This window comes from Apodemus sylvaticus, chromosome 20 (genome assembly GCF_947179515.1).
Source record: "Apodemus sylvaticus chromosome 20, mApoSyl1.1, whole genome shotgun sequence".
NCBI lineage: Eukaryota > Metazoa > Chordata > Mammalia > Rodentia > Muridae > Apodemus > Apodemus sylvaticus.
In genome coordinates this window covers 55,107,612-55,133,520 of record NC_067491.1, presented here as the reverse complement: position 1 = coordinate 55,133,520, position 25,909 = coordinate 55,107,612, and the positions used below count along the sequence as shown (strand labels likewise).

At 37.4% G+C, this 25,909-nt stretch overlaps 1 pseudogene; it reads right to left on the bottom strand.

Annotated features, from left to right (window-relative positions):
* Positions 1 to 422: 422 nt before the first annotated feature.
* On the bottom strand, positions 423 to 23,528 carry LOC127670566 (vomeronasal type-2 receptor 116-like; annotated as a pseudogene).
* Between the last annotated feature and the right edge of the window lie 2,381 nt (positions 23,529 to 25,909).

The following is a 25,909-nucleotide window of genomic DNA, read 5'->3' as shown; positions in this document are numbered from 1 at the left end:
AGGATACATGCTCTACTATGTTCATAGCAGCCCTATTTATAATTGCCAGATGCTGGAAAGAACCCAGGTATCCCTCAACAGAAGAGAATGATTTCTTTCTCTAGAAAAGAAATATCTTGAGGGTCAATGGATTACAGAGATTGTTGTGAGAATATGTTTTCTGGAAATAGAAGCTATAACATAAATTCTCACCTACCTGTCCCCTAAATGTGAGCTCAACAAGAAAGACATAAAAGAACATGCTAAATTGCATAGGGGAAATATCAAAAGGACTCAAGCCTACAATAAGTAAGACAGGCAACTAATTAAATCTGAAAATGGAAGAGGTGGCTATTCCCAGGAAAATGAATACAGATATTTTAAGTATAATCTAAAAATGTAGTACTATCCAAGTTTTAATATCGTAATTTATTCCTATAATTTTAAGGACAGTTTGAATCAGGCTTTATCAAAATAACATAACACTTTGGAACAAAGATGCAGACTAAAAGCCCTGCACTGGAAGCCAAAATGGAGAAGACCTCACAGCCACCATAGCCTTCCCTTTGGTGCTATGGTAGACAGGAAGGAAGGTGACCCACACACTGCAGAACACCAGCATGCTGAAGGTTAGGAATTTGGCTTCATTGAATCTATCAGGCAGATTCCTGGCCAAGAAAGCCACAGTGAAGCTACCCAGAGCCAAGGATCCCAAATATCCCAGGACAAAGTGGAATGCAATGACTGAGCCTTTGTTGCACACAATGGTGATCTGCCCATGTTCAGACTGTGTATCTGTATCAATAAAAGGAGGTGATACTGCTAGCCAGATTCCACAGAGAACAAGTTGGAACAGGGTACAGAGGGGAATGACAAAGTTAGGTGCCCCTGATATCAACATTGATCTCATTCTTCTTCTTGGAGTAGTAATCTTGAAAGCCAGAACCACAGTAATTGTCTTGGCCAAGACAGTAGATAAAGCCACTGTGAAAAAGACACCAAATGTGATCTGCTGCAGGATGCAGGTACTCATGTTAGGATGCCCAATAAAAAGCAATGAGCAGAGGAAACAGAGTGTGATGGAGATTAGTAGGATGTAACTGAGATTGCGGTTGTTGGCCTTCACAATGGGAGTGTCACTGTATTTCACAAAAGTACCAAATACAAGACTTGTGAGTACAGAGAAACACAGGGACATGCAAGCAACAGCCATTCCCAGTGGGTCTTCATAGGCCAGATAGGAGAGGTGCCTTTTCAGACAGTGTGTGTGCTCTGTGTTGGCATACTCATCAGGTAGACAGCTCACACACTGTTCCAGATCTGCTGGAGAACATTAACAAGAAACCTTAAGAAAGTCTCCTCATTATACACTCGATCATTTAGTATCTGTATTAATCAGAGGATATCACAATAAACATTTTGTTGTTCAGCAACAATTCTCTTGTTTGATGTTGTAGGAAGCGATAATATCATGCTGCTCTGGAGCAGTTCATCCCTGGTAGTGTAACATACCACTTTCAAGTTAGAGAAGAGAGAAGATACTTACTCATAAGAATTATACCTGATATTGACAAAAGTTTTTAAAAATCATTATGTAAAAGATCTCAAACTGGTGAATTTCTAGGGCATTAATTGCTTAAGTATATAATTTGCTTTCTGATTTTGATTTTAAAAGTTTTGAAACTGATAGATCATGAGTACTTATGAAAAGAGAATAACTTCATTTTATTATGAATTTCATCATTATTATTATGACAAAAACTGTAAGTAACCAAAAGGGGGTTACATGTGGTTGTTTGGATGAAAATGACACACATAGTGTCAGATTTGTCTGCTTAGCCACTATTGAGTTCCACATTTTGAAAGGACTAGAAGCTATGGCTGAGTTCAAGAAAGTGGGCCAATAAGGGTAGGCTCCAAGATTTTAAAACCTCTAACAATCCAATGTTTTTGTTTGTTTGTTTTGTTTTGTTTTGTTTTTGTTTTTTGTAATCCCGCTGCCTGAAGGTGCAGTATTATACTCTGTCACTTCTCTAGAAACGTGCGTTCTCTAGAAAAATCAGCAAACTCAACTTCCCAATAAAAAGAGAGAGGCTGACAGGCGGGATATGTAGAGATACATCATTCTGTTTCATAAAACAAACATACCTCAAAAACAAAGACTTAAAAGATGGTGATGCTGAGTTCTATATTTTAAAATAAATTTCATTAGTTTAGTTAAAAAAAAACTAAAAAGGTAGTAAATCGTAAAGAGATGACTCAGCAGTTAAGAGCATTCTTTGACAGTTCTTTCAGAGGACCAGGGTTCAAGTACCTGAACCCATGGGGGAATTAACAGATGTCTTCAACTCCTATTCCAGGGGATCTGATATACTCACACAAAATGCATGCAAGCAAAACAGCAATGACCATGAAATAAAAAAATAATATATTTTTAATTGAAAAAAATAAAAAATAAAAATAAATTAAATAAAGTTTTGAAGAAATCAGAAATTCATGACACATGTGTAAACATAATAAAAAACAGTATACATTGAGACAACAGGCAACATCAAATTAAATGGAGAGAACATTGAAGCAATCACATTAAAATCAGGGGCAAGACAAAGATGCTCATTCTATCCATATCTTCTAAATACACTATGTGAAATTATTGCTAGAACAATTAGACAACAAAGGGAGATCAATGTGATAAAAATTAAAAAGGAATAAGTCAAGATATTACTATTTGCAGAAATGATCATATACATAAGTGATCCCCAATATTCTACTAGAGAATTTCTAAAGCTAATAAACAACTTCAGCAAAATGCCTGGATATAAAATCACACTAAAACAAGTCAATAGCCATCCTTTGTAGAAATGCTTAACTGCTGAGAAACAAATTAGAGACACAAAAACAGTCACAATATCTACAAATATTATAAGATATCATGGTGTAAGTACAACTAAGCAAGTGAGAGATATGTATGTCATGAACTTAGTCCCTGACAAAGGGCATAGAAGAACTCAGAAGACAGAAAGATCCCCGGTGTTGACAGAACAATAGGATTAACAGTGAAAATAACCATAGGACCAAAAGCAATCGGCAGGTTCAATGTAATTCCCATCAAATCTGCAACGCAATTCTTCAAAAGCATGTAAAGAGCAATTCTCAACTTCATATGGAAAAGAATTGCAGGATAATAACAATAATTTTATAAAATAAAAGAAAATCTGGGGTGATAACCATCCCTGACTTGGAACTGTACTACAGAGAAATAGTGATGAAGACCACATGATATTGATACAGAGACAGACAGGTCAATCAATAGCATAGAATCAAAGACCCAGAAATAAATCCCCACAGCAACATACACTTGATTGTTGACAAAGAATTCAAAACCGTAAAGTGGAAAATGAGAGCATCTTCAAAAAGTAGTGCTGGTCTACCTGGTGACTTGCATGTAGAAAGGTGGAAATCAATCCATATTTATCATCCTGCACAAAACTAAAGTCCAAATGTATCAACGACCAGAACATAAAACCAGATACATTGAATCTAATGGAAGAGAAGGTGGGGAAATAGCCTTGACCATGTTATTGGAACAGGAGAAAATATCCTGAACAGAACACCAATGTCTCAGAGTCTAAATTCAACAATTCGAAAGTAGGACTTCATAAAAAACCTGAAATGCTTTGGTAAGGGAAAGGATACCATCAATGGGACAAAATATATATATATCCTGCATATTGAGAAAAGATCTTCCCTGAACAAGGGTTATTATCCACAAAATACAAAGAACTAAAAAATTTAGACTCCAGAGGACCAAATAACCCTATTAAAAATGGGGTACAGAGCTAAATAGAATTCTCAAGATGGGCATCTTGAATGGCTGAGAAGCACTTACAGAAATGTTCAATATGCTGAGTGATCACAGAAATGCAGCTCAAAACAACCGTGAGATTTCACTTTACAGCAATAAGAATGGCAAAGATAAAAAACTCAAGTGACAGCACATGTTGGACCCAGAAATGGAGAAAAGTGAACACTCCAGCAAGCCTGTGCAACTGCTCTAGAAAACAATTTTATAGTTCTTCAAAAAGTTGGAAATAGTTCAACCTGAAGACACAACTATACCACTCCTAGACACATACCCAAAAAGATGTTCTACCAAAGATAGCACAGGGCCAGATGGTTTTAATGCAGAATTCTAGCAGCTTTCAAAGAAGAACTGATATGAACACTCTCCAAAATATTCCACAAAATAGAAACAGAAGGAACACAAAACAATTCGTTCTATGAAGTCACAATTTCACTGATACCAAAATCATATAAAGATTCAACAAAGAAAGAGAATTTCAGGCCAATTTCACTTATGAATGCAAAAATACTCAAAAAATTCATGCCAACTGAATTCAAGAACACATTAAAATAATCATTCACTACAATCAAGTAGGCTTCATCCCAGGGATACAAGAATGGTTCAACATAATGAAATCCATCAATGTAATACACAGCATAAAGAAACTCAATGAAAAAAACACATGGCCATATCATTAGATCCTAAAATATCATTTGACAAAATTCAGCATCCCTTCATGTTAAAAGTCTTGGAAAGATCAGGAATTCAACACCAATATCAAAACATAGTAAAAGGAATATACAAAAGTTATCTCACTGTTAAGAATAGTCTTAGCTATCTTTGTTATTCCAGATTAATTTGAGAATTGCTCTTTCTAAATCTAAAAAAACTGAGTTGGAATATTGGTGGGGATTGCATTGAATCTTTATATAGCTTTTGGCAATTACTTTATTAATCCTGCCGATCCACGAGCATGGAAGTTTTTCCATTTTCTGAGCTCTTCTTCAATTTCCTTCTTCAGAGACCTGAAGTTCTTGTCATACAGATCTTTCACTTCTTTGGTTAGACTCATACCAACATACTTTATATTGTTTGTAGCTATTATGAAAGGTGTTATTTCTCTAATTTCATTCTCAGCCTGCTTCTCCTTTGAGTATAAGAAGGCTACTGATTTGCTTGAGTTGATTTGATATCCAGCCACTTTGATGAAGTTGTTTATCAGCTGTAGGAGTTCTCTGGTGGAAGTTTTTGAGTCACTTAAGTATACTATCATATGAACTGCAAATAATGATAGTTTGATTCTTCCTTTCCAATTTGTATCCCTTTGACCTCATTATGTTGTCTAATTGCTCTAGCTAGGACTTCAAGTACTATATTGAAAAGTTATGGAGAGAGGGGGCAGCCTTGTCTAGTCCCTGATTTTAGTGGGATTGCTTCAATCTTCTCTCCATTTAGTTTGATGTTGGCTACCAGTTTGCTGAATATTGATTTTACTATGTTTAGGTATGGGCCTTGAATTCCTGTTCTTTCCAAGACTTTGTGCATGAAAGGATGCTGAATTTTGTCAAAAGATTTTTCAGCATCTAATGAAATGACAATGTGTTTTTTTTTCTTTAAGTTTGTTCATGTAGATGATTGCATTGATGCATTTCCATCTATCGAATCTTCACTGCATCCCTGGGATGAATCCTACTTGATCATGGTGAATGATCATTTTGATGTGTTCTTGGAATCGGATGGCAAGAATTTTATTGAGTATTTTTGCATCGATATTCATTCAAGAAATTGGTTTGAAGTTCTCTTTCTTTGTTGGATATTTGTGTGGTTCTGGTATCAGGGTAATTGTGGCAAGAGTTAAAAGAACTTCTGGAGAATCAGTATCCCCGACCTCAAGCAGTACTATAGAGCAATAATGTTAAAAACTGCATGGTATTGGTGCAGTGACAGGTAGATAGATCAATGGAATAGAACTGAAGACACAGAAATGAACCCACACACCTATGGTCACTTGATCTTCAACAAAGGAGCTAAAACCATCCAGTGGGAAAAAAGATAGACTTTTCAACAAATGGTGCTGGTTCAACTGGAGGTCAGCATGCATAAGAATGCGAATTGATCCATCCTTGTCTCCTTGTACTAAGCACAACTCCTAGTGGATCAAAGACATCCACATAAAACCAGACACACTGAAACTAAAAGAAAATGGGGAAGACCCTTGAGGAGATGGGCACAGGGGAAAAGTTCCTGAACAGAACACCAATAACTTATGGTCTAAGATCAAGAATTGACAAATGAGACCTCATAAAATTTCAAAGTTTCTGTAAGACAGGGAAGGGGAAAGGGGTGGATTAGGGAACATGGGAAGGGAAGAGGGTTTATAAAACTTTTGGAGAGGGGGGATCCAGGAAAGGGAAAATCGCTTAAAATGTAAATAAAGAATATACAAAATAAAAAAAGAACAAGCAAGATTAAAAGAAAAAGAAACTAATAGAAAAGAAACTGTGTAAGAACCTTGAGGACATGGGCACAGGGGAAAAGTTCCTGAACAGAACATCAATAGCTTATGCTCTAAGATCAAGAATTGACAAATGGAACCTCATAAAATTACAAAGTTTCTGTAAGGCAAAGGACACTGTCAAAAAGAACAAAATGGCAACCAACAAATTGGGAAAAGATCTTCACCAACCCTACATCTGACAGAGAGCTAATGTCCAATATATACAAAGAACTCAAGAAGGGTACAGAGCTAAACAAAGAGTTTTCATCTGGAAAATTTCGAATGGCTGAGAAGCACCTTAAGAAGGAACTTATGGGGAGGGGGAACCAGGAAATGGAAAATCATTTTGAATGCAAACAAAGAATATTGAAAATAAAAAGTAAAAAAAAAAATGTAATGTTCAACATCATTAGTCATTAGGGAAATTCAAATCAAAACAACGTTGAGATTTCACCTCTCACCAGTCAGAATGGCTAAGATTAAAAACTCAGGGGACAGCAGGTGTTGGCGAGGATGTGGAGAAAGAGGAACACTCCTCCACTGCTGGTAGGATTGCAAGATGGTACAACCACTCTGGAAATCAGTCTGGCGGTTCCTCAGAAAACTGGGCATGACACTACCAGAGGATCCTGCTATACCACTCCTGTTCATATACCCAGAGGATTCCCCGGCATGCAATAAGGACACATGCTCCACTATGCTCATAGCAGCTTTATTTATAATAGCCAGAAGCTGTAAAGAACCCAGATGTCCCTCAATGGAGGAATGGATACAGAAAATATGGTATATTTACACAATTGAATACTACTCAGCAATTAAAAACAATGAATTCATGAAGTTTTTAGGCAAATCGTTGGAACTGTAAAATATCATCCTAAGTTAGGTAACCCAATCACAAAAGAATACACATGGAATGCAATCACTGATAAGTAGACATTAATTAGCCCAGAAGCTATGAATACTCAAGACACAATTAGCATATCAAATGATTCCCAAAAAGGAAGAAGAAAACCCTGGTCCTGGAATGGCTTGATCCAGAATTGTAGGGGAGTACCAGGAGAAAGAAATTGGAGGGGGTGATTGGGGAAATGGTGGAGGGAAGAGGGCTTATGGGACTTATGGAGAGTGGCGTGGGGAACCAGGAAAAGGGAAAGCATTTGGAATGTAAACAAAGAATATAGAAAAATTGTTTAAAAAGGAAGATACAGCAAACTAGTAGACAACATCAAACTAAATGGAGAGAAACTTGAAGCAATACCACTACAATCAGGGACTAGCTGCCCTCTCTCTTCATAGCTATTCAATATAGTGCTTGAGGTTCTAGCTAGAGCAATTGGGAAACAAAAAGAGGTCAAACAGATACAGATTGGAAAGGAAGAAGTCAAACTATTACCATTTGCAGATGATAGGATAGTATGCTTACGTGACCCCAAAAACTTTATCAGAGAAATCCTACAGCTGATAAGCAACTTCAGCAAAGTGACCAGACATAAAATTAGCTTAAGCAAATCAGTAGCCTGCCTATCCTCAAAGATAAACAGGCTGAGAAAGAAATGACACCCTTCACAATAGCCACAAACAATATAAAGTATCTTGGTGTGACTCTAATCAAACAAGTAAAAGATCTGAATGCCAGGAACTTCAAGTCTCTGAAAAAATAAATCAAAGAAGATCTCAGAAGATGGAAAAATATCCCATGCTCATGGATTGGCAAGATTAATGAAGTAAAAATGGCCATTGTGCCAAAAGCAATATAAAAATTTAATGCAATCCCCATCAAAATCCCAACTCCATTCTTCATAGAGTTAGAAAGACCAATTTGCAAATTCATCTGGAATAATAAAAAACCCAAGATAGCTAAAACTATTCTTAACAGTAAAAGAACTTCAGGGGAATCAGTATCTTAGACACTAAGCAGTACTACAGAGTAATAATATTAAAAACTGCATGGTATTGGTTCAGTGACAGGCAGGTAGATCAATAGAATAGAACTGAAGACCCAGAAATAAACCCGCACACAGACAGTCACTTGATATTTGACAAAGAAGTTAAAACCATCCAGTGGAAACGAGATAGTCTTTTCAACAAATGGTGCTGGTTCAACTGATGGTCAGCATATAGAAGAAAGCAAATCCATCCATTCTTATCTCTTTGTACTGAATTTATTCTTAATTAATGTATATACAGTGTATCTCTTGTCCTTTTGCTACTAATCTTAGAATAGAGGGGACATATATAACAGTTAGAAGCAAGGCTAATAGTGCTGAATCGAGAAATAGAACGGGATGTAATCGCCTTTCAACTAAAACATACTTAGGAGAATATTATGTATATGTGGTATGCATAAAAGTGTATCCATGATTGCATGATTGTACGTGTGAGTGATTTTTGCATGTCAAAATCAGAATACATACATTTTTGTATATTTTTGATATTAAGAAGACAGTCATCAAATCAGATGTATTTCCTCACTTTCCACTATTTGAGGTAAAGTCTTCTATTGTTCTCAACTACATATTCCAAGCTATATGTCAAGCAACAAAATACATATTACAAATCTTTCCTCTATCTCTCAGTAGGCCAAAGAATAACACTAACACATCTTTGTGTGAATTTTTGGGTTTTGCACTCTTACCCTAATTCTGTCATAGTAAGTACTTCTTTTCTACAAGCAAGTTCATAACTTAAATACATTTCATTAAATAATAACAAGAGCTGGAGGCTCTGGCCTCTCTCAGGAACCAATGTGGTTTTCAGGATAAGACTGTGTACTGATCATGTTGTCAATTTAAATTGTACATAGGATCCTAGGTATAGCAATAGTATGTACAAATGTTTCTGACAGAATAACAGCTAAAATATTCCCATTAAATATTCTGTGGACTGCTGGGCAGTGGTGGTGCACGCCTGTAATCCTAGCACTCTGGGAGGCAGAGGCAGGAGGATTTCTTAGTTCGAGGCCAGCCTGGTCTACAGAGTGAGTTCCAGGACACCCAGGGCTACACAGAGAAACCCTGTCTCGAAAAAACCAAATCCAAACAAAACAAAACAAAACAAAATATTCTGTGGAAAATATAAATTATGTAACCATGATAATATGAACAAAATATGTGTTTATGGAAGACAGCGCATGTTCATTTCAGGCTTCAGAATATTTTTGATTTAAGTAAAACAGTTATATTGAAATACATGTCTTATGTCTCCACTTTCCTTTCAGACTCATTTAAATTTCTATTTTGTAAAAGACAAGATATCAACAAATTCTTCTACACACAAACTCATACCTGTCTCATTGAATACCTCATTTTCTGGGCACTGAACACAAAGCAGCAGTCTGCTGTCTGTTCCTGATGAAATCTCCTGAATCCAGGATTACAGATCACACTGCATGTAGAGGTGGGAACCTGATGTAAATAAAGTATGTATAGATAACTGTGATAGCTTGAGATGTTTGTCCCAGGGGATGGCACTATTAGAAGGTGTGGCCTTGTGGGAGTAGGTGTGACATTGCTGGAGGAAGTGTGTCATTGTGGGCATGGGCTTTAAGACCCTCATCCTAGCTCCCATGAACCAGTCTTCTCCTGTTTGCTTTCAGAACAAGATGTAAAACTCGTGGCTCTTCCTATGTCATGCCTGACTGGATGCTGCCATGCTTCCCCCTTGGTAATAATGGGCTGAACCTCTGAACCTGTAAGTCAACCCAAATTAAAGGTTTTTCCCATAAGAGGTGCCTTGGCCATGGTGTTGTCCACAGCATCAAAACCATAACTAAGACAGTAACAATTGTGTGGTAATACTCTTCTATTTTCATGCATTATTTGCCAAATTAGGGTATCTGAGCATTTCACATAAACCTGCAATTAAATTAAAGACCATAAAATATTTGGAAGTATTTCATATTCTAACTGTAAATGTTTGGATGAAGAGATTAAAATTTATTTCTTCTTAAATTTAAGTGATCCACACAAACTATGTAGTAGAAAATTTTTGGTTTGAAAAGTTTAGAAATCAAAAAGGGAAAAAAAGAACATTTAGTGAATAAAATTGGGATGAAATAGTGAAGGCTTATTCAATGTATATGCTCATAGAAGGTGGCTAGAGACTCTTAGAGACATAATAAAATTACAGTTACAATGAAAGACTAAGATACACAAAAATGTTTCACTAAAAAAATTACATGGTGGCCCCATCTTCCTTCTGGTCCACACATCTACTTGCAATCAGGATTGGCACCATTCTCCCCAGCCCGCATCTCTGCCTGTCTCTAAGGAGGTCTGCTCTCACAGGGAACAGCCAGGTGAGACACCCATACCCCAAATCCTCTGCCTGCTAGGACCCCAGCAAACCCATATCTCTTATGCCTACTCCATCTTTTCAGAGCTCCATCTTCTGACTTCTATTTGTTGCAATCCTGAACTAATACCTTGCTGCCTAGCCCAGAGATCTGCCTGGGAGTCCTGCTGCCACCTAAGAAAACCAACTCCATCTTTTAGTCTACAGTGCTACCTGCAAACTAAGATCTGCACTCACAACCAAGCCAACAGCTCTCCTTGTGTTTGGGTGGCCTGATTCTACCCAAGACTATAAATCCCAGCAGGTAACTACTCTCAGTGGGACTACAGGGCCAGCCAACACCAGAGACAACCAGATGACTAAAGGTAAGAGCAAGAATGAAATTAACACAAACCAGTGCATCAACAGAACCCAGATCTCCTTCTACAGCCAATTGTTTTTTATCCTAATAAATCAGAATCACAAAAAGATAACATTAAATAAAATATTAGGAAGATTATAGAGGCCTTTAAAAGGCAGATAAATAAACCCCTTACAAAAATACAGGGAAATGGAATCCAGTCTGTGAAAGAAATGAATAAAACTGCTCAAGATCTAAAAACAGAAATGGAAGCAATAGAGACAGCAAGAGTGGACACAACCCTGGAGATGCAAAACCTAGGGAAGAGAACAATAATCCTAGGCCCCAGAGTCAACAACATAACATAAGACCCGGAAGAGAGAATCGCAGGTATAAACAATTCAATCAAGAAAATGATGCATACAAACAAAACTCCAAAAGTAAAACATTCCTAACTCAAAATATCCAGGAACTCTGGGACACTATGAAAAGACCAAACCTAAAAATAATAGGAATATAATAGGGTAAAAATTCCCAGTTCAAAGGCATATAAAATATCTTCAAAAATCATAGAAGAAAACACCCCTAAACTGAAAAAAGTGAAGGCTATAAACATACAAGAAACTTACAGAACACAAAATAGTTTGGACCAAAAAAGGAAAATCTTCAACCACATAATAACTAAAACATAAAATGTTCAGAATAAAGAGGGTATATTAAAAATAGCAAGGAAAAAAGGAAATGTAACATATGAAGGTAAAACTATTAGAATTACACCAGACTTCTCACCCGAGACTCTAAAAATCCTAAACAGATGTCTTGAAGACCCTAAGAGACCACAGATGTCTCAGCGTACTATACCCTGTAAAACTTTCAATCACCATGGATGGAGAAATGAAGATATTATTTAACAAAACCAAATGCAAGCAATTATCATTCTAATAACTCAACTGAACAGAGAATGATAAAAAGAAAACACAAACACAAGAAAGTAATTACACCAAAGAAACCCAAAATATTAATCATTTTATGGCAAAAAAAAAAAACAAGAAAGAAATCACATGCACACATTACCACCATAAACATCAAAATAATGGGAACTAACAATCATTGGTCATTAATATCTCTCAACATCAATGGAAGCAATTCACTAATAAAAATAGGTTAAACAGAATAGATATGTAAACAGTATACACCATAGTGCTGTATACAAGAAACATACTTTAGGAACAAAGAAAAATTCTAACAAAGGACTCCTAAACCTGATAAACAACTTCAGCAAAGTGGCTGGATATAAAATTAACTCAAACAAATCAGTAACCTTCCTTTACTCAAAGGATGAACAGACTCAGAAAGAAATTAGGGAAATGATACTCTTCTCAATAGCCACAAACAATATAAAGTATCTTGGTGTGACTCTAACCAAACAAGTGAAAGATCTGTATTACAGCAACTTCAACTCTTTGAAGAAAAAAATTGAAGAAGACATCAGAAGATGGAAAAATCTTCCACGCTCTTGAATTGGCAGGATTAATATAGTAATGATGAGAAGCGTGTATTAAAAGGAGCATGCCATGCCTGTCTCCAGAAGGGCCCTGCCAGAGCCTTACAAATACAGAGGCTACCTATATATGATTAGCAACCAACTATTGGACTGAGCTTGGGGTTCCCAAAGGAGGATCTGGAGGGTGGTCCGGAGGAGCTGAAGGGGTATATAGCCCCATGGAAAGAACAATGACTTCGGACACCCAGACACCCCAAGACTCCCAGGGATTAAAGCATCAACCAAGGGGCACAGATAGTTCCAGCCAAAAATGTGGCAGAGGAATGACTTCGTGGGCATTAATGGGAGTGGTCTTTGGTAAGGTAAAGGCTCAATAGAGGCCCCAATAAAGGGAAACTGATGGGGGGGATTTGGGGGGAGGAGAGAGTGTGTCAGGTAGAGGGACATATAATGTAGTCAGGGGGTGGGAGGAGGAGTAGGGAATCAGTGGGGAGGGGGGCTTTTGGGAGGGTGGAAATTGGGAAAGGTTTTAACATTGGCAATGTAAATGAATATACTCAATTAAAAAATTCTCAAATTCATCTGGAATAACAAAAATCCCAGGATAGCTAAAACTATTCTCAACAACAAAAGAAATTCTGGGGGAATCAGTATCCCTGACCTCAAGCAATATTACCAAGCAATAGTGTTAAAAACTGCATGGTATTGGTACAGTGACAGGCAGGCAGATCAATGGAACAGGATTGAAGATCCAGAAATGAACCCACACACCTATGGCCACTTGATCCTCAACAAAGGGGCTGAAAACATCCAATGGAAAAAAGATAGCCTTTTCAACAAATGGTGCTGGTTCAGCTGGAAGTCAGCATGCAGAAGAATGCGAATTGATCCATCCTTGTCTCCTTGTACTAAGATCAACTCCAAATGGATCAAGGACCTCCATATAAAGCCAGACACTCTGAAGCTAATAGAAAAGAAACTGGGGAAGACCCTTGAGGACATCGGTACAGGGGGAAAGTTCCTGAACAGAACACCAATAGCTTATGCTCTGATCAAGAATTGACAAATGGGACCTCATAAAATTACAAAGTTTCTGTAAAGCAAAGGACACCATCAAAAGGACAAATCGGCAACCAACAAATTGGGAAAAGATCTTCACCAACCCTACATCAGATAGAGGGCTAATATCCAATATATACAAAGAACTCAAGAACTTAGAACCCAGAAAACCAGATAACCCTATTTAAAAATGGGATACAGAGTTAAACAAAGAATTCTCACCTGAAGAACGTCGGATGGCGGAGAAACATCTTAAAAAATGCTCAACTTCACTAGTCATCAGGGAAATGCAAATCAAAACAACCCTGAGATTTCACCTTACACCAGTCAGAATGGCTAAGATTAAAAAGTCAGGAGACAGCAGATATTGGCGAGGATGTGGAGAAAGAGGAACACTCCTCCATTGCTGGTGGGGTTGCAAATTAGCACAACCACTCTGGAAATCAGTCTGGCAGTCCCTCAGAAAACTGGGCATGCCACTTCTGAAAGATCCTGCTATACCACTCCTGGGCATATACCCAGAGGATTCCCCAGCATATAATAAAGACACATGCTCCATTGTGTTCATAGCAGCCTTATTTATAATAGCCAGAAGCTGGAAAGAACCCAGATGCCCCTCAAAGGAGGAATGGATGCAAAAAATGTGGTATATCTACACAATGTAGTACTATTCAGCCATTAGAAACAATGAATTCACAAAATTTTTAGGCAAATGGTTTGATCTGGAAAAATCATCCTAAGTGAGGTAATCCAATCACAAAAGAATACACATGGAATGCAATCTCTGATAAGTGGATATTAATTAGCCCAGAAGCCCTGAATACGCAAGGCACAAATATCATTGTATAACAAATGACTCCCATGAAGAAGTATGGAGAGGGACCTGATCCTGGAAAGGATTGATCTAGCATTGGAAGGGAATATAAGGACAGAGAAAAAGGAGGGAGGTGATTGGAGAAGGGATGGAGAGAAGAAGTTTTATGGGACATATGGGGAGGGAGGATCCGGGAAAGGGGAAATCATTTGGAATGTAAACAAAGAATATAGAAAATAAAAAAAAGAAATGTTCAACATTCTTAATCATGAAGGAAATGCAAAATTTTCCTCAGAAAATTGGAAATAGATCTTCCTTAAGACCCAGCTATACCACTCTTGAGAATATACCCAAAAAAATTCCCCACCATGCCACAGGGGCACGTGTTCCATGATGTCCACAGCAGCCTTATTTGTGATAGCCAGAAGATGGAAACAACCTAGAAGTCTCATGACAGAAGAATGGATACAGAAAATGTGGTTCATTTACACAATGAAGTACTTACTACTCAGCTATTAGGAACAAGGGCTTCCTGAATTTTGCAGGCAAATGGATGGAACTAGAAAATATCATCCTGAGTGAGGTAACTCAGACACAAAATACATGCATGGTTTGTATTCACTAATAAGTGGATATTTTCTTAGTCAAAAAAAAAAAGAAGAAGAAAAGTACAGAATATTTAAGATACAATGCACAAAACTCAAAAAGGTCAACAAGCTGAAGTCCCACTTGGGAGGGAGAACAAAGCAACCATAAGTGAAGAGGGAGGGAGGGAGGGAGGGACATTGCAGTGTAAGTGGACAGGGCAGGGGAGAGGGGGGAAGGGAACCTGATCTGACACTGAGGGAGGGAAAAGGACTGAAGTCCTGGGGCCCAGCAGAAAAATGGAAACAGGCAACCTCAGGAGATAGGAGGATGGGGAGACCTCCAGAATGCACCAGAGACCTGGGACATGAGAGACTCACAGGACTAAAGGGGAGTGACCCAGATGAAATGCCTGACAGTAGGGAGAGGGAACTTACACAGCCTAGCTCCAGCAGAAAGACAGGGCTTCAAATGAGGGAGAGGGAGGTCTTCTCACAGGCATAACTCTGACCCATAATTGTTCGGGTCTGAAAGAATTACAGGGATGGAAATGGAGAGAAGCCTGAGGAAAAGAAGGTCCAGTGACAGGCTCAAAGTGGGATCCAGTGCATGGGGATGTCCTGAGGCCTGACACTATTACTGAAGCTAAGAGCATTCACAAAAAGTGACCTAGCATGACAGCACTCAGGAAGTGCCAATAAGCCTCTGAAAGAGTCAGGAACAAATATTTGCACCCAACCAATAAACAGAAGCAGCTGACACCTGCTCTTCAATTAGGGAAGGCTGAATGAACCTGAGAGTGACCCTGCAAGAGGACCAGCAATCTCAATTAATCTGGACCCTGGGATCTCTGAAACTCTGGACCACCAGACAGGCAGCATACACCAGCTGATATGAGGCCTCTAGGACACATATAATAGAGGACTGCCAGGTCTGTGTTCATTCTGAGATGAGGCACCTAATCCTCAAGAACCTGGAGACCCCAGGGAGTTTAGAGGTCAGGTGTGGTAAGGGGTAGGGACATCGATGTGGAGACAGGGGGAGGGGAAGAAGTGTGGAATGTGGAACAGTCAGAGGGTGGACAGAGTTTTGATGGGTGGGGAATAAAATATGGAGTGTATAAAAATGACTAATAAAAAATTTTAAAAGTATCGCAACCAAAGAAAGAAAGAAAGAAAGAAAGAAAGAAAGAAAGAAAGAAAGAAAGGAAGGAAGGAAGGAAGGAAGGAAGGAAGGAAGGAAGGAAGGAAGGAAGGAAGGAAGGAAGGAGGGAGGGAAGGAGGGAAGGAAGTAGGGAGGGAAGGAGGGAAGGAGGGAGGAAAGGAGGGAAGGAAGGAAGGAAGGAAGGAAGGAAGGAAGGAAGGAAGGAAGGAAGGAAGGAAGGAAGGAAGGAAGGAAGGAAGGAAGGAAGGAAGGGAAGCAAGCCCAGGGCCAGGTATGTTTAGTGCAGAATTCTCCCAGACCTTCACAGAAGATCTAATATTAACACTCCTCAAACTAGTCCACAAAATTGAAAGAGAAGGATCACTACCTAATTTATTCTCTGAAGACACGGTTACTCTGATACATAAACCAAAGATCCAACAAAGAAAATGAACTTCAGAACAATTTTGCTTATAAATATTGATTTGAAAATATTCAATAAAATTCTTTCAAAGAGAATCCAAAAACACATCAAAACAATCATCCATCATGATCAACTATGTTTCATCCCAGGCATGCACTGATGGTTCAATATACAGAAATCCATCAATGTAATCCACTAGATAAAATCAAAGAAAAAAATCACAGGATCATGTCATTAGATGCTGAAAAAGTCTTTGACAAAAACCAACACCCCATCATATTAAAAGTCTTGGAGAAATCAGGAATTCAAGACGCACATCTAAACATAATAAAAATAAGTACACACCAAACGAATAGGCAACATCAACATAAATGGAGAGAATATTTAAGCAATCTCACTAAAATCAGGAACAAGACAAGGCTGCCAACTCTCTCCCTATTTATTCAATATAGTACTCAAAGTTCTAGCTAGAGCACTTAGACAACAAAAGGAGGTCAAGGGGATAAAAATTGGAGAGGAAAAAGTGAAGGTATTACTATTTGTATTATGTGATATATATGTGTGATATGGCAAAATACATAAGCAATGCCCAAAATTCCACCAGAGAAATTCTACAGCTCATAAACAACTTCAAAAAATGGCAGGACATAAAACTTACTCAAACAAATGACTAGACCTCCTTTACATAAATGATAAACAGACTGAGAAAGAAAGTATGGAAATGATATCCTTCACAGTAGCCACAAATAATATAAAATATGTTGGTGTAACTCTAACCAAGCAAGTGAAAGAACTGTATGACAAGAATTTCAAGTGTCTCAAGGAAGAAATCAAAAAAGACCTCAGAAGATGGAAAGATTGCCCATGTTCATGGATCAGCAGGATCGTATACTAAAATACCTTCTTACTAAAACAAATCTACAGATTCAATATAATCCCCATCCAAATCCTAACTCAATTATTCACAGAGATAGAAACAATTGTCAACTTCATACAGAGTAACAAAAAAACAGGACAGTGAAAATAATTCTCAACAATAAAAGAACATCTGGGGGAATCACCATCCTTAACCTAAAGCTGTAATACAGAACTATGGTGATAAAGACCACATGGATTTGGTGGAGACAGACATGTGGATCGATGGAATAGAATCAAAGACCAAGAAATAAACTCAGACACCTGTTGATACTTGATCTTTGACAAAGGAGCCAAACCATATAGTGGGGAAAGGAAGCATCTTCAAAGAATGGCGCTGCTGGCCTAAGTGGCGGTCTGCAAGTAAAAGAAAGCAAATTGAGCTATAATTATTTCCTTGTACAAAGGACAAGTTACAGTGAAACAAGGACATGAACATAAAACCAGATACACTGAATCTAACAGAACAGATAGTAGAAACTGGCAAACACACTGGCACAAAGGAACTTTTCCTGAACAGAACACCAATGACTCAGGCCTAAGATCAACAATTCTCTAATGGGACCTCATGAAATAGAAAAGCTTCTGTAAAGCAAATGACACTGTCAGTAGGAGAAAATGTTAGCCTGTCATGAAAAGCTCTTCCCTAATTCTACATCAGACAGAGGGATAATATATAAAGAACTAGAAAAGTTAGACACCAACAAACAAATACCCCGATTAAAAATGGGGTACAGAGTTAAACAGAATTCTCAACTGAGAATCTCTAATGACCAAGAAGCACATGAAAATGTGCTCAACATCCTTAATTATTAGGGAAATGGAAATCAAAACAAAGATTCTCCCTAGCAACAATCAGAATGACTAAGACCAAAAACTCAGATGACAACAGATGCTGGCAAAGATGTGAAGGAGAAAAACTCCTTCCTTGCTACTGAGATTGCAAACTAATGCAACTGCTATTGAAGTTAACCTCAAGGTACCCCAAAAAATTAAAAATAGTTCTACCTTAAGATTCAGCTATACCACTCCTAGGCATATACCCAAAAGATGCTTCACCATGTCACAAGAACACATACTACACTATGTTGGTAGCATCCTTATTTATAATTACTAGAAGCTGGAAACAACCCAGATTTCCCTCAACCAAAGAGTTGATACAGAAAATGTGGTATATTTACACAATGGAATACTACTCAGATATTAAAAATGAGGACTTCACAAATTTTGCAGGCAAATGAATGGAACTAGAAAATATCATCCTGAGTGAGGTAACCTAGACCCAAAAGGACATACATGGTATTTACTCACTGATAAGTGCATATTAGCCAAAATGTTCCAGGATTCAATTCACAGACCATATGAAGCTTAACAAGAAGGAAGGCTCAAGTGTGGATGCCTCAGTTCAACTTAGAAGGGGGAGCAAAATCATCATGGGAAGCAGAGGGATGAGGGATCTGGGTGGGAGGGGAATAGGCAGAGGGGAAATTGAGGACAGGGTCAGGTATACAGGGAGACAGGAGAGAAGTGCAGAGGGTCTGGAGAATCATAGAACTGTACAGGAGTGTGGGATGGGAGATGGTGTAAGCACTAGAAAGTCCCAGCCACCAGGGATGTGAGAGGATCCCAGGACACAGTGGAGATGACATTAGCCCAAATTCCCAACAGTGGGAATATGGAACCTGCAGATACCACGTCCAGTGCATTGACAAGACCCAGAATTGAGGAATTGGGCCACCACCCAGCTCAAAATTTTTAATTCAGAACTGTTCCTGTCTAAAGGAAATGAAGGGACAAAAAATGAAGCAAATACTGAATGAAAGACCATCCAGAGACCAGACCAAGTGGGGTCCATTACATGGGCAGGCACCAAACCCCAACACTATTGCTAATGCTATGATGTGCTTGCAGACAGGAGCTGGGCATGGCTGTTCTCTGGAAGGGTCGACCAGCACCTGATTAAGACAGATGTAGAAACTTACAGCCAATCATTGGACTGAGCCAATGGAAGAGTTAGGGTAACCACTAAAGGAGTAGAATGGGATTATAACCTCATAGGAAGAACATTAGTATCACTGGACACCTCAGAACTCTCAGGCACTAAGCCATCAATGAAAGAGTATATATGGATTTGTCTATGACCCCACTACATATGTAGCAGAAGTCTGCCTTGTCTGTCCTCAGTGGGTTGGGATGTACTGGTCCTGTGGAGGCTTGATGCCCCATAAAAGAGAGATGCTAGAGGGATATGTGGGAGTTGGTGGGGGAACACCCACTTAGAGGTGAATGGGAAGGGGTATGTGGTTGTGTGCTTATGGAGGAAGGACTGGAAAGGGGCCAACATTTGAAATGTAAATCAATAAAATAATAAAAATATAAAGAAAACATCGAACCAATTTTTGTGTGATATTTATGCATGTTATATAATTATAATATTAATATTTTGAAACTATTTTTGCAATATTTTACTGTTTTATTTATTTACATTTCAAATGTTATCCTTTTCCCCGGTTTTCTCTCCACAAATCCCCTATCCCATTCCCCCTCCCCCCAATTCTATGAGGGTGCTCACCCACCCACTCCCACTTCACTCAAGTAGCATTCCCCTAAACTGAGGCATCAAGCCTTCCCAGGACCAAGGGCCTCCCCTCCCACTGATGCCACATAAGGCCATCCTCTGCTACATATGCACCTACAGCTATGGGTTCCGCCATGTGCACTCTTTGGTTGGTGATTTAGTCCCTGGGAGCTCTCAGGGGTCTGGTTGGTTACTACTGTTGTTTATGGAGTTGCAAATTCCTTCAGCTCCCTCATTCCTTCCCCTAACTCTTCCATTGGGTTTCCCATGCTCTTTCTGATAGTTGGCTACAAGCCAACACCTGGAGCAAAGGCTGATTCTAAAGCTGCTGCCTATCAGAGGAATCCATTCCCCAACAGGGCTGCCGTGTCTATCCTCAGTGGAAAAGAATGCCCATAAATGTGCAGAAACTGGACACACCAGAGTGTGGGGGGTACCCAAGGGGTGCCCACCCTCTCAGAGAAGAAGTAGATGCAGAATGGAACGACAGACTACTGTGAGGTGGGGACCAGGTGGGAGGTCAGAGATTGCCATGAAAAAAAGTAAAATAGGGACAGATATATAATTACAAATAATCTTGCTTAATAAGAAGAGCAATAGAGTGTGTACAAGAAAAGAGAAACTCAAATGCTATGCAGAATATATTAGTTTACTGTGGTCCGTAGAACCATGTAAGGATAGTTGGGAATAAAAAAACCCATATCTCCATCAGTGTCAAAATAGTTTAGGGTTATGTGGTTTGATGGCATCTTTTCTAGAGCTATATACTGATAAGAAAAATAACTCTGTGTCTAGGAGTATACTTTTCATTTAAGAGACTTTATTCCTTAAATCAATTCTAGTTTATTGAATGCTTAGCAACTAGTTCAAATATTTCATTACATAGTGTAGTCAGAGTTCTCTAAGGAAACAGAATTGAATATATATGTTGTAATATATTATATTAATATGTATTATATTATTAATTATATATTATATAACTAATTTATATTAATATAGTAAAAATAATGCATATATTATATATAATTGTATAGTATATAAATATTATTTATAATATATTGTAGATGTTTTAAATATACTTCTATTATATAAATATATAATATGCTATATATTATAGTATATTGTCAATGCAGTTTTATTCATATATATATACTATTTCTTTTTTACATAACCTCACTGTTATTTTGTTAAATGTGTTTTACAGATTTTACTTTGTGCCACCATAAGGCACTCCAGATTCATCTTAAATATTGTGTGCACTGGTCTTAAAATCAGTTCTTTCCCATGCCAAGCTGGTTGACTCAAAATACTCTAGGCATGCTCATTGCCTCTGAGGTGCCATTGCTTCAACGTCCCCATGGCTGACAAAGCAAGGAAATATTTGGGACACTAGAGAGATGGTTCAATAGTTAAGAGTACTTACTAGTCTTACTATAAAATTTAATAGGCTAAACATTTTTATGATATTTTCAAGTTTTTATACATGTTTTTGCCGCCTGAGGTATTCCAAGGAAGCCAGAGGCACTGGATCTCCAATATCTAGATTTACAGCAATTTGTAAATGATCAAACATGGGTGCTTAAGTGTGTCACAAGACATGAAGTTGTTCTCTACCACTAACCCATGACCCAGTGCTGCAAAATTTTATAAAATAAACATGCAGAAAAGAATAAAAATTACAGTGTACACACCGGTGTTTCTCCCATGGCCCACTTCAAGTCTTCAGATATGTGCAGTTGTTGACTCTTTGGGAAATAAGGGAAGTAACCTCCTATTTTCGTCTTTAGTCCAAAGCCTTGAGGGAAATTCCAAATGTTGAAAATCTCATATTCTGCACACAGGTTTTCTCTTAGATTCATGTTCACCAGTTCTCCGACAGGATTAGTGAATACTCTCTTCTTCAGCAATGAAGCAATCTAAATGAGATGCATCATTAGATGATTACATATGCCAACTCACTAAGGCAAAGTGACACTGTGAATTCCAATAATTTATAATATATTACAGGAAAGCAACTGTATTGAAGGTGTCCTACATAATGGAACACAAGATATATCACAGGTAAAAAAAAAAAACAACTTCATATATATTTTATGACAGAAAATGACAGAACAAATGTTTTTGAACAATTGAGTAACATAATGACAGAGATGTGAACATTTATTAATTATATGAAAAGAGTCAAAAGCCATAAAATTCAGACAGAGTGGAAGTTCTGGGAGTTGTTAAAAGGAAGAGGGGATTTTTAAAATCATGTAAATAAAGCACAGATATAGAAAATAAATTTAATAAAAACAAAGTCCATATAATTGTGTATATAATTAATTGATATTTCATAAAATAATTATGCATGACATTGACCAATGTGAATTCTATTACTTAAGAAAAATGCTAGTTGTCACTTGAAGATTTTATGATAAAAATTCCAGTTACTATTTCAAATATTAAACTAATTTGGCAAAATATTGAGAAATATTCTGACGAAAGTAACTAATCTTCATATAAAAATGTTGTCATACATTGAATGTTAATGTTGTTCAATCTATTTATCCCCAAAGTTTACATTAGGGAGTTTTAAGTTATAGAAATCCTGGTATTGAGAGAAGTCTCTGCCAAATTTATAGTAGCATTTCTGAAGCCATTTAAAAATAACATAATTTAAGTATGGTAGAAAGTAAGATACCTTACCTTCTGACAATCAGAGAATATTCCAATGGATTCTTCTGTTTCCTGAGACTCTACTTGTTGAAGAATGGCTTCATGGTAAGTGTGGGCCACAGCATACACAGCATTGTATAAATTGTAACCTTCTTCACTCAGGACCATATCAAAATTATGCTGGGATAACCATTCCAATGATGTGTTGAAAGAATGATGATTCATTGAGCTATAGTTGGTATTGGAACTTGAACAATTATAAGATTTCCACTTCTGTCTCATTTGAGAAATATCTACTGGGTATTTAGAAGTGTTCATTGTTTCCATAAAGTTTCTAAATTTAGATTATCTCAACATGATGCTGTGCAAAAGTGACAGTGCCATGGAAGGCATCAAGGCTGAAATCTCTTTTATGTGTGATGACATCCCATTGTGAGGTAGTGATCCAGATTCTCTGTACACCTAAATATACCCATCTTCTGAAGCTACCTTCTAGGGTAGAGTTCATTTCACCATAAATGATAACAACCTTTGCTGAAGATGTCATGATTTGAGTATCATATATTTCAGCCCTGGTCATGTATGTCTGCACGCTATCAAGGATCACATTCACAAAGGCTAAACAGACTCCATTTCTATGCATCTCTTCTCTTAAATCCAAGAGAAACTGAGTTCCCTGGTCATTATCCAAAATGAGCAACCCTATCCAGTTCCATGTAAAATAAACCATTAAAGAGACCATGGCATGAGGTAAACATGTATCCTTGTGTGCTATCTGGTAGACATGGGGAAATCGGACATTGTCACTCAGGATAGGATGAAATGGTCCAAAGAAAATCTGAAGGATGAAGAACAGAGGAACCAATGTGAGTAATATGATTGGCTGGAAGTCCATTCTCAGCTATGAGTTGTGTTACTTACCTTCCAGAACTCCTCCAAAGGACGATAAGTTTACCCTGTAAATGTTCTGTATTATTCCTATTGGATTCTATATTTATCTGAATATAATATTTATCTGAATGTTCAATAAAACATTTGCTTATTTTTCCAGTTCACTCATTCTCATGATATAAATGTTACTGTCCTGTCAATATCTGATTCCTTAATACTTTAGAATATAAAGACAAGCACACCCACACCCATGCTGCCCATTCGTTCTCTGTGGGAACCTGGGATTGGCACAGACCAACTGTTAACTCTTATTTTTCAAGAGAGTCTCCCCTTTGGAGAACTGGAAAAGATTTCCAGTTTTAAAGATATAGTCCATGATGGTCCTCTAAGACCTATATCACATCCAGGAAATATACACACATAATTTGGAAATGCTCGAGTATTGTTCAGTGGTAAATTTATTTCATCAATTGTTTTCAATGTATCAAAACACATGCCAACAGGGAACGTAAATAACAAGGACATGTTAGGTAAAAGGTAGGGGTTCCTGTTAATCTCATCAGTTGCAAAAAGCAGTATAAAAATAAACTCATATTTCCATGTTGGTATTCTAAAAGAAAGCACAGTAGCTTTATGGAGAATGTTGCAGATATGAAATATTCAAATCAATTGAAGTAATGTTTATAATATGTCCCCCATATATTTCTGCTTAAATTTTATCTATCCTAATATAAAGACACAGAAGAAGAAATCTTTAAAGCTGAAATTATTTTCAGAATTTTTCAAAATAGAATAATCCTATATGAGATATTTTGACTTAGTGAAAATTCATAAACTGCTTGTTTGAACTCTGAATTCCATCGATGAACTAGAACACAACATAACACATCCAGTTTGCTATATATTGGTCTTTCAATTCTCATTCCAGAAAAACATTAAAAAAAAACCAACTGTTACTTAAACCACAGCTGTCTTCAGAGATTAGTTTGATCATATATTAAAACTGCAATATAAATCTCCATTCATATGAAAAGATTATATGTAATTAGTCATGAGAATTTTGTAGCCAACAGGATTTATTTGCCATGTAAGCTGAAGTTCTGGCATATATATTTCAGGGTTGTTTCAAAACAGGGTTTAGCACCATACATTACTAGTGCATTTGGTCTTTTAAATTTTCTCCTGTCTACAACTGAGATTTCAGGGTATCTCCATCTATCAAATCTGATCTTTATTACTTTGGAAAAATTCCAAAGCCTTTTTCTTCTTTTCTGTTAACAAAAACATAGAGCATCTTTTCCAAACAGCATATCCCTGGTTCATCAACCTGATGTCACAAAAAGTATAGATTGGTTCAATACATCAGTACCCTACACACACCTTTTTTTAAGGCCTGTGCTATTTTGTCCTGTCTAAAAGAGAGTACAACATACTATTATAATCATTTTATAATCATAGAGGGCTATGATCCAAAATAAACATAGAACTCAAGAAGTTAGATTCCAGAGAATCCAATAACCCTATTTTAAAAATGGGATACAGCACTAAACAGAGAATACACAGCTGAAGAATACCAAATGGCTGAGAAGCATCTAAAGTAAAGTTCAACTTCTTTAGTATTCAGGGAAATGCAAATACAAACAACCCTGAGATTCCACCCCACACCAGTCAGAATGGCTAAGTTAAAAAATTCAGGTGACAGCAAATGCTGAAAAGGATGTGGAGAAGCAGGAACACTCCTCAACTGCTGATGGGACTGCAAGCTACAGTCTGAAAATCAGTCTGGCGGTTCCTGAGAAAAGTGGAAAATTTATCCTGAAAACCAAGATCAATGCAATCCACCATATAAACAAACTAAAAAAACCATAATCAGCTCATGCTCAAAATTAGTTTACAAAATTTAACACCTTTTCTCCTAAATGTTTTAGAACAATTATGGAAATAAGGGACATACTTAAAAATAATAAAGCCAAATTAGACTAAGCCTATAGCCAACATCATGTTAAGTAGAGAGAATCACAAAGCAATTCCAGTAAAATCAGAAACAAGACAGCACTTCTCAACTTTCATCATATTTACACAATATAGTACTTGAATTTTTAGCTAGAGAAATAAGACAATTAATAAATCAAGGAGATACATGATGGAAAGAAAGAAGTCAACGTATCTTTATTTGCAGATGATATGATAGTGCATCTAAGTGACTCAAAAAAATCAATTAGGGAATCCTTGCCAGAAAGATGAAGATACTGTGATGCAGCCTCTGTATACTAATCTCATGCCAGTGGTGTGGATTCTGTTTTCATATCAGATCATCAGACACTGTGCAATGACAACACTCAACATAAGGAGATTCATGAGGAGGCAGGCTCCCTTACCATACAT